Source organism: Kryptolebias marmoratus, linkage group LG22, assembly GCF_001649575.2.
Source record: "Kryptolebias marmoratus isolate JLee-2015 linkage group LG22, ASM164957v2, whole genome shotgun sequence".
Lineage (NCBI taxonomy): Eukaryota > Metazoa > Chordata > Actinopteri > Cyprinodontiformes > Rivulidae > Kryptolebias > Kryptolebias marmoratus.
This window is the reverse complement of record NC_051451.1, coordinates 28397011-28406567: the sequence shown is the minus strand read 5'-3', so window position 1 is coordinate 28406567 and position 9557 is coordinate 28397011. Positions and strand designations below refer to the sequence as shown.

Below are 9557 nucleotides of genomic sequence, written 5' to 3'. Positions count from 1 at the left end.
TAATTTATTTTCACTACAGTTTTCTTGTTATTGTCTCTTCTTTCTGCCTGAATGGTTCGATGAGGGCTCATCAGTACAACAAGACATTTGAAGTAAAATAATAGTTAATCAGGGTAGATGACGTGTATGAGGAGAGTTGTGATGAGGGAGAAGAAGGCTGGTTGATGATACAGATCATTTATAGTCGTAGATCCTTCTGTGGATTTTAAACGAAGCTGTAATTATTTAACCGTTTAATCCATCAGGATATAATAAAACTGATTTAGGCTTCATCAGCTTCTAAAATTATTCAAATCTGTCCTCAATCAAACAAAAACACCCAACAGATGTCATAGTTTGGTGTTTTTGTAAGTGTTGTGTTATTTGTCCAGGTCTTGCCACTATCCACCTCCCCAGTAACTTGCCACACCTCCTGCTCTCATGCCTTGCCGTTCAGTTACTTTCCAGTCTTTCATGCCACACCCACATTACCATGCCTACTCAATCACTGCCATCATTCTCACCTGTTTGTAATCACTCACCTGTGCCCATTTTCCTCCTGATCCTCAGCCTTTAAATACCGGTCTTTGTTCTTCACTCCTTACTGGGTCATTCCTTTCCATGTTGTGTTTTCCACTTTGTCTGGTTGTTCCGCTTTGTCCACAGTTGTCACGTTTTGTTATGCCTTGCCTCTTGTTTTGGATTTTTGTTATTATTAGTTTTGCTGCCTCGTCAGCCTTTGTTTTGGTTATTTTTTACTTTAATAAATTAATTTTATTTTAATACATGAGTCTGCGCTCTGGGTTCACCTCCGTCTCCACGCCTTGTGACAACAGATTCTGCTGACTCGTTATTTATTAAACAGAACCTGGTTCCGGCTCCTGACCCAACAGAACCTGGTTTCAACAGAATTGAAAATGATTGTTTTAACAGGAGTTACTTCCTGTTTGTTCTTTCTGTCCACGTTTGGAACAGAACAAACTGTTGCTTCAAAGTGAGAAATCCTTATTCTGGGATGGATTGCTGTGTTTCTCATCTGCAGGATCTCAGTTTAGACCTGAGACAGAACGTCTCCTCTGCAGCTGCAGCTGCTGGAGAATCTGTCAGCCGTGGGCTTTAGTTCACAGCAGCTCAGACAAACATGAACGTAGGAAACAACATGTCAGCAGCTGAATGATTTCATGTTGGATTTGATGATCTGCAGAGGATGTGCTCCAGTTTGTATCACAATCCAGAGACCGTCTCAGAAGGTTTCCTGGAGGAACTTCAGAGAACTGAAAATAAAAACATATAAAAATGAGCTGTTCCATGAACAGTTTCATCCCAGTGAGATAAAACCTATAAAGGTATGAAACACCACCGTCTGAGGTGCCATGAATGAACTAACCCTGTTTAAACTCCAAACATATTCTCTGCACCCTCGAAATGTCCCACATGTCCTTCCTGATCTGATCCTGATCCTGTCTGTGCCAGGATGGATGTCACATCTGCACTGGACCAGCCCTGCTTCAGAGTCTGGACGACCAACCCGGCGGATGTGAGCCCGAAGTCATGGATTCGCTGTCATCACGCTCCAAACAGACTCCGATACGCTGCAGTGACAGCAAACCAGCACAACCTCACAGCCTGAGTCTTTACTGGTATGATGGGATGTTTGGGGCCGAGTATCTGCAGGAAAAATGCTTCAGATTCACAAAGTTCACACTTCTTCAGTCTGTAACTCTTTATCTGATGCTTATAGGACTTTATTGTAATTTTGACATTTATCTGATGTCAAAAATATGCAGACGAGTAAACAGCAGTTGGAACCATCAGCACACACACTCTCACACACTCTCACACACTCTCACACACTCTCACTGGCTGTTTTCACACGTCGGTTTGTTTGTTTGGTAAAATCTGCAGGAGGCTGAGCCGTCTGATACGGATCTCTGGGTTTTTAATAAACAGTTTGTGCTGCTGTTCATGCGTGGAAACGATGACAGAAACGAGATTCAAACGGTCACAAACACACCCGCTAACGACAGCAGAAAGAGAATAAATATTTTTATTTCATTTTCACCCTTCTGTTCCAATCAGGCCCAGTGGATCCAAACACGCCTTGGAAGGATTTCTTGGTGTTCAGTGAAAATGGGTTCTGTTAAACCGTCCCAGACCTGAACCCATCGGGGTTTTCTGGAGCCTCTTCAGTAGCTCTGACCCGCCAGATGTGTTTCATGTTCCTCATCTAATTGCAGATAGAAATAGACTCCCTCCTGCAGCAGAATGAGCAGCGCTGATAGATGGTTGGTCGTTATTTCTGTCTTTAAATAATCAATCACTCTCAGAAGCTGGGTTTCCCTCAGCAGAGCTGGAAACCTTCAGAAACCTAAGATGTCAGCCGGAGGATCTCAGTTCGCAGAGGAGAAATATAACCAGCAAAATCTAAACAGCAAGATATTCTATAATAATAAATCACAAACTAGAAACCTCAACATTTCATCAACAAGTTACAACAATGTGTTCAGTTAAAGGGATACTTTAAAGGTTTTGAATTGGGGCTTTTGTGGTGAAGTTATGAACAGTTAATATCTTACCTGGTTCAGACATCTCTTTGAATGACTTCAGTTTGAAGAAACTGTCTCAGTTCTGCTGTTTCCTGGTGTTTGACTTGTGTTCTCCTGTTATAGATCTACCTGGTTCATCAGTATGTTTCCCTCACCTTGTTGTTTATTTCTGCTTTTAGTTTTCAGTTAGCATTTCTGTTCCACAGAGAACATATTTCAACAAAAACCCCACCAGTACAACAAAAACCCCACCTCTGCTTCAGAGGTGATGTCTGAAAACAGCAAATACAACAACTAAAACAGCTTCTGATGCAATAAATACGTGTGGAAGTCGGGATCAGATGCAGGTAGAAGCCGATCGGCTCATCTTTAATTCATCAGCCCCCGTCTTCCTGAGTTAGAGTCTCGTTTGAAGTTTCCGAACCTCGTTATGAGTTTGTTAGTTGATGGGGGAATTAGGACTCGCGTTGTGAGCGTCTGCAAGGAGTAAAATCCTGAAGCAGCGAGTCTATAAGCTGCTTTGATGTTGGCGTCAGGAGATTAGGATCTTCCTGGCAGCTGATTGGTTCATTGTTGCACCTTCATCTCTTCCACAGATTCTCAGGAAGTGCAGCACAAAGGAAGAAATGTACACAAATAAATATCTGTTTTTAAACCAGAAACTTAGTTGGAGCAGTCAGAATGAATCTTTTTTTTCTGCACGTAAAACTTTATTTTTACTTGTTAAAAAAAATCATGTCCTGCATTAAATAAGTTTTAGTAAAGATATTGTCTGTCTCAGCAGGGGTTCCTACATCCCGCTGTGAGAACTGGACTGATGTGCAAACAGTAGAAAATATCCTTAAACAGCCCAAGGACACGAGGAAATATATTCTCTTTATGCAGAAAGTCCTGTGTTGAAGATAAATGTTAAAGCTGATAACAATCTTTAATCATTTTTCTTTCCTCCTTCCTTACTTGCAAACCCATTTGTTCCTAAAGATCTGAGAAATAAAAGTTGCTAGCAGCTCCTGAGATGTCTTTAAAATCTAAAATAGTTCCTGTTCAGCCCTAAAAGGGCAGCAATAATCATCTTTTCATGATCCTTTTAAAGACTGGGGATGTTGTTCAGACTGAGCCTTTGTTTCTGTTTGAAGGATTAAATATTTTATCATATTAACTAAGATAAGAAGGTTCAGAATTAATTTCAGAGCCGGGGAGGATAATCTGGAGCTCCATCAGCGAGAGAGGCAATAAATGATCCTTTTTACTTCTGAGGGAAGGGATCTATTATTAAAACACCCTGTGAAAAAATACTGACGGTTCTGCTAAAAACTTTTAGTTAAAGGTAAAGATGAATTTATTGTAAATGGGAAAAACCAGGTAAGAAGTTGTTAGTTTCAGAAGATTCATTGGCTTCATCGACAGGAGAGGCTGGAACTTTATAAGAGAATCAATATTTCTTTGTCAATATTGATTAAAATACCTGTCGAAATGTCTCCAAGCTGATCTTTAACATCCACAAAATCCACCCGTAAAAAACACGAGATAAGAGAAGGATCAAGGAAAACTGAAAGAAGGTGACCCGGATGAATCACTCTTTCTTTTTACACCATGCCTACGCTTTAAACAATAAAATAATAGATTTACTTAAATTGCTTCAGCTGGTTCCATTAAAGTTGGAAGTTTAAATGTAAAAAAAGCAATAATTATAAGTTTGTTCTCAGCAAAACATTTATAGATGGCAAAAGATTTATAAAAATGATCAAAGTTTATTAAAACTGGTGAACAACAAGATTCACACACAGGGATAAGTTTGTAATATCTGTTTAATATCTCATATTATTACGTCAATACAGAAAAAACTGTTTATTTTGACTGTTAGAAAAGAGCCAAAGGCATTAAATTAAAGACCAAACTCTTGTGCAGTTTAATCAACATCCAAGTTTTATTTCCTTACAGGATATCAGTAAGTGGATCTGCGTTAATAAAGAATCATAAACTTGGATTCTGCAGAACCGTTCACACTTTAAAGAGCTGCAGAGAAGCAGAAGCTGACAGTGAGACAGGTCAGCTCTGAATAATGAGAGTAAAAAACAAAATTATACTGAAAACTCAAAGTTAACACATATAAATTAAACAAAATATGAAACCTTAAATATAAATATTTGACTATTTTTGAGGCATCAGTGCATGAAGCACCTTTATCACTAATTAGTGGGTTTTCTTCCATTTTTGTCATGAATTATGGTTCATTCCTCCTACAGCAGTTTTGGGAAAAAACAAAGAAAGTCTAAATTAAAATGAGCAGCTTAAGTGTTTGATAACTTGATGCGAATCATCATGAAAGGAGTCAACAGGAATTGCTGCTGCAGGATCCGTGTTTGACTCCAGTCTTGTCATTCGCCTCACGTCTCCTGATCCTGTGTGGGAGGTTAACGCCGTCCTATCAGATGGCTCGCTGGGGGTTTGTGTGCAGGAAGCAGAACACATGACAAAATTAAACACGGTTGGGAAACAATGTCAGAGTTACATCTGCAGAGCAATTCCATAATTCAATTTGTCACGAAGATTAAAACACAGCAGACTGCATCTGCATGGGTTTATTCTGTGTTCTGCTGGAGGTCTTGTTACGTTTCAGGCACTTAATGTAATCGCTGCAGCTGTGGGTTGAAACCAAGGTCAGAATAACCCTCAGCCACCAGAACACAGAGTTTCATTAAATGTAAATGGCTGGTTCATATATTTTTGGTGCAGTGAATTCTCTTTTCCTGATTGCATAGCTTTGAAATGCAAAAAACAATAGCAAACATTACTTTTTTTTATAAAGTGAACATTACAAAGCCGTCCTCCCCCATGCATGCACCTGCTTCCTCACCAAGCCTCTGTGGGGCTCAGATCGAGGTGGGTCAGCCGCTTCCATGAAATGCAATCATGGAGTAAAGTCAGTCTGATGTTGTTAACTCTGCAGCTGATGGTGGAGATCAACACAAGCAGCAGCGGTCAGTGACAGCAGGGTGGATTTTATCGGCATCATTAGTTCTGCTGGTCTTCACATCCTTCTCCTCCATCACGCTCCGGCCGAGCTGGTTATCTGCACAAGAAAAGGGGACAAATAACAGTCAGACTCCCATGGAGCTGCCAGCTTCACACTTCTAATGAGCCCTGACACACACACACACACTCATCTGAAGTGATTTGTTTGTTGTGACTTTGCCCATCGCAGCTTTCTGCACACATGTCAAAGTCCCGGTGACAAGAATCAGTTATTTTTAGCATCAGAAGCACAGATGTAGATTTAGATTGAAGCTGGTACAAAAAACTTTTCAGTCTTTGCTGTAAAGTTTGTTTAGTTTGAGGTAAATCAGTACAGAAGCTACAGTTTGCTGTTTTCCTGTGATTTTGTGTGAAAGAAGGAAAAACAGAAGCAGAAGAAGCAGAGCCGGTCTTTTTCTGCTCGCTGCCTCCAAATCAATACAAAGCATTTCTTCATGAGAAGGGAGGCGACAAGAGCACAGATCTGTTTCCCCTGAGGGCTTCTGCTGCTGCAAAATTCACTTAAACGTCTGACATGCTCCTCTTGTGCATTTCAACAAAGAATCTGTAAAGCAGGAAGCTTTTAGGACCAGAGTTTACTCCGTTCATGGCTGTGTTTGTCCTTCACAGCTGACAGAGAGAATCAGGCCACGATTGACACTGAAGGACCTCGAAAAGATGGATCTGGATTTATTTTATTTTTCTGTAATTATCAAACATTAAGGTTTCAAATAAAATTGTTATAAATTGGCTTTCATGTCAGAGATTTAAACTAAAATCAGTTCATGATGAGAAATGATGGAGTCGTCGTCCGTTTGATCAAACCTTCAAACATTCGGTGACACTCAGACGACGTGCTGTCAATCACTCTCAGCTACTACCACACCAAACTTTATCTGAACTGGGTTGACTCCAAAAGTTAATCTGTTGTAGATGTTATTTCCTGAAAGTTTCAATAAAGGAACTCTGCGTGAGGACGAGAGGTGAAAACTCAGAAAGACGTCTGTGTTGTTTCTGTAAGTTCAGCAGAAAATGATCCAAACTGAGAGCTGCTGCTAAATGAACACATTAAGTGTCGGCCTGAGAGCTGCTCAGAGAATAAAGAGTGTAAAGGCATGAAAACAGTTTGACGTAAACATAAAAACTACTTACTGAAGGGCTTTTGAGAAATACGATTAAAGAAAAGGAAAGTTTCATGTTTGTTTTGTCAACAATCAGTTTCTCATTTCACATAAAAGTCAAAATCACGTAAAAGATGCTCTTAAAATCTGCTTAGAAGCCACTAGCTAAAAAAAAAAAATTAATTGAAGAAATTAGCACTTCATTTAGGAAGTTTGTCTTTTTTTGCTTACAATAGATAAAAGCTGTAATAAAACTGGTTAAAATTCAAATCAAACAGACTCCATCAATGTTTAGAATTTAAATAAATCTACCAGAAAAATTACAGTCTGCAAGAACAGCTCTTATTTTTATGTAATTCTACCCTTATTCCACACAGAAACATTAAACTATAAACCACTCATGGGCTCTTTAAACCTCTAACATCTGATTTCTCTCAGCTCAGCAGCAACAAACCCAAACTGAAACGTTGAAGCTGTCCGCCTGCAGAAGCAGCGGTGAGTTCTTCAGGTCGCCACACTCGAAAGCGTTTGGCATTATTCCTCATTTCTGTGTCAGGCAGCCTGGGCTTCATTAACTGCAGCTGGAAACAAGGTTAATGAGATGCAGAAAAAGGGGAACCTGAAGCAGGAAGTGACAGACATGAGAGAACAAAGTAAAGAACTTCCTGACAGTCTGCTGATTACCTGTAACCTTTACATATCTCAGGTGGGTGCATGGAGGAGGATTTGTTGGTGCAAAAGGGTTTTAAAAATCAGTTTTAGAAAAACTGATTAACTATGTTTCTGACATCATAACCTTGAGGTTTCACTGACCTTTGACCTCTCACCTGCAGTCGTGACAGCCCTTTTAAATCACTCATTCTCATGAAATCCTCTCCTAATAGACGACAGGTGATTTTTATAGAGAAAACTCACAGCTTTGCCCTCTAAGTTGCATCAAGACATCAATAATTCATCAGAACTAAATACTCCTAAGTCCAGACTCACACTGACTTCTGATTGGTTACTGAATCATTCAGGTCAAGCACCGTAGCTCGGCGTGTAATTACAGTTAACGTAATCTGAAGTTTTACACGCCGCTAACGTTCATTAAAAGCGGGCCTGTTGGGATTAGAGCTCAGCAGATGTTCCCCGTTTATCTGAGGATAAAGAGCATTAAAGACTGAAATAATCAGGAGCTGCTGGTGTTCTTCACCTTCTCCTCCACATCCACTGCTAGACTTCAACATAAATATGGTATCTATGGCTAATTACAGTGAAGTTCTTTTATTTTATGTCCTGGCCTGTAAATGAGACACAGCTGGACACAGAATTTTACTTTCAGCTCATGACACGCTGCTGCTGCTGCTGTCTTATAAAGTCCCAACGCATCGTTAGGAGGACAGATTTTACAGAATATGTCAAATATGTTGTGGAGCTGAGTGTTTGTTTGTTTTCCTTTGCTTCCGTCCAAATTAAATCTTATATAAATGATTTGTTGTTTACTCCTGATGACTGTAGACTCACTGTGAATCCACATTTTCTGTCCTTTTTGTCTCAATCCTTTCAGCCTCAACCTCCTCAGGAGGAGGAGGGAAAAAATTACAGGATTTGAACTGAAGATTCACATAAATCCACAGGAAAAATTCTCACAGTCTGGTATTTAATGGATACAGTTTTGTTTTTATTTCCAAACATTTGAAGCCAAAGTTTTGTTTCTGTTGCTGCAGCTGCTCAACCTGAGCACCAGATGGCAGATTAGGTTCAAAAATCAAACAGTTTCTAACCCAAAAATACATTAATAAGGCTATATTCCATTAGGTTGTTCTCATTAACAAATCTCTCTCTTTGATTTTCAGCCACTTTTTCAGGTTTTAGAAAATCTCTCATTTTAATTTATATAAATTAGCTAAAACTTCACAGGTCAGCCTTTTATTTAGATTGATTCATAGAGTTTTTATTATTATTATCATCAAGCTTTTATTTTAAGACAGAAAATAGTGTTTTAAAAGTCTTTACTAATTAATTATAGAAACATTTGGCTCCAAAAGTATTTCTCTCTATTTTGTTGTCTCACAACCTGGAATTTAATTTGAATTATTAGTTTATTAAATCTTAAAATGCACAAAATAATCCTGATTTTTAAAGTAATTGGAGAAAATAACTGGTTTTAAACAGTTTAAAAGCATATATATAATTAAAAGTGTGCGTATGTATTTACCCCCTTTGCTTTGAAGCCCAAATTATTATTATTAGTTCAGTCTTTTGTGACCTTTTTCTTTAAATTCTATTTAAATAAACAGGAATAAGACAAGTGATTTCAATAAAAATAAACCTGTAAGATCAAATAAAGTGCACACTGAGACCAGTGTTTCACAGATGGGATTCCTAAAACATAATTCTGTTGCTTTTACTAATGAGGTTTCAGTCATGTGGCGGCTGTGTTGTGACTGCTCTGTTTTCTGAGTCATTAAACTCTTCTAATAAGGTTTATGTATTTTAGAAAAGCCGACTTGGACGGGATCGTTTTTAGAGCTTTAATGGATCAGTTAGCATGCAAGGATTTAATATCCTTCATCAGCACCAGCTAGAAACTCTTTACGACCCGAAAACTCTCGGTGAAGCTAAAAGAACTGTGTTAAAGTGTAAAAACTTTAAATCATACAGACACTTTCCATTAAAGACTAAAGTAGCCTGAGCCTCGTTAGTAAACAACAACAAGTTCTGGGAATGCCATAAAACCATGAGCCTCTGCGACTCATGGGGGTCTTTTTCATCCAACCTGCTGATTTTGGAGCCTCTTATTTCACCGACTAATGTCCAAGAGTCTTTAATTCCCACATGAAGACCTCACCAGGACCGTGCAAAGACCCTCCACAGATAGGTTCAGATATGAGCCAGCTGTCAGAGTTTGCAG

The 9557-nt window shown here is 39.0% G+C and overlaps 1 long non-coding RNA gene across 1 annotated transcript; it reads right to left on the bottom strand.

The window, feature by feature from the left end:
• Positions 1-4333: 4333 nt before the first annotated feature.
• On the bottom strand, positions 4334-7250 carry LOC112451349. The gene is made up of 3 exons (XR_003040155.2): positions 7116-7250; positions 5371-5598; positions 4334-4965 (listed from the first exon to the last, which is right to left on the bottom strand). It is a non-coding gene; the product is annotated as an uncharacterized LOC112451349 (long non-coding RNA).
• Positions 7251-9557: the final 2307 nt, after the last annotated feature.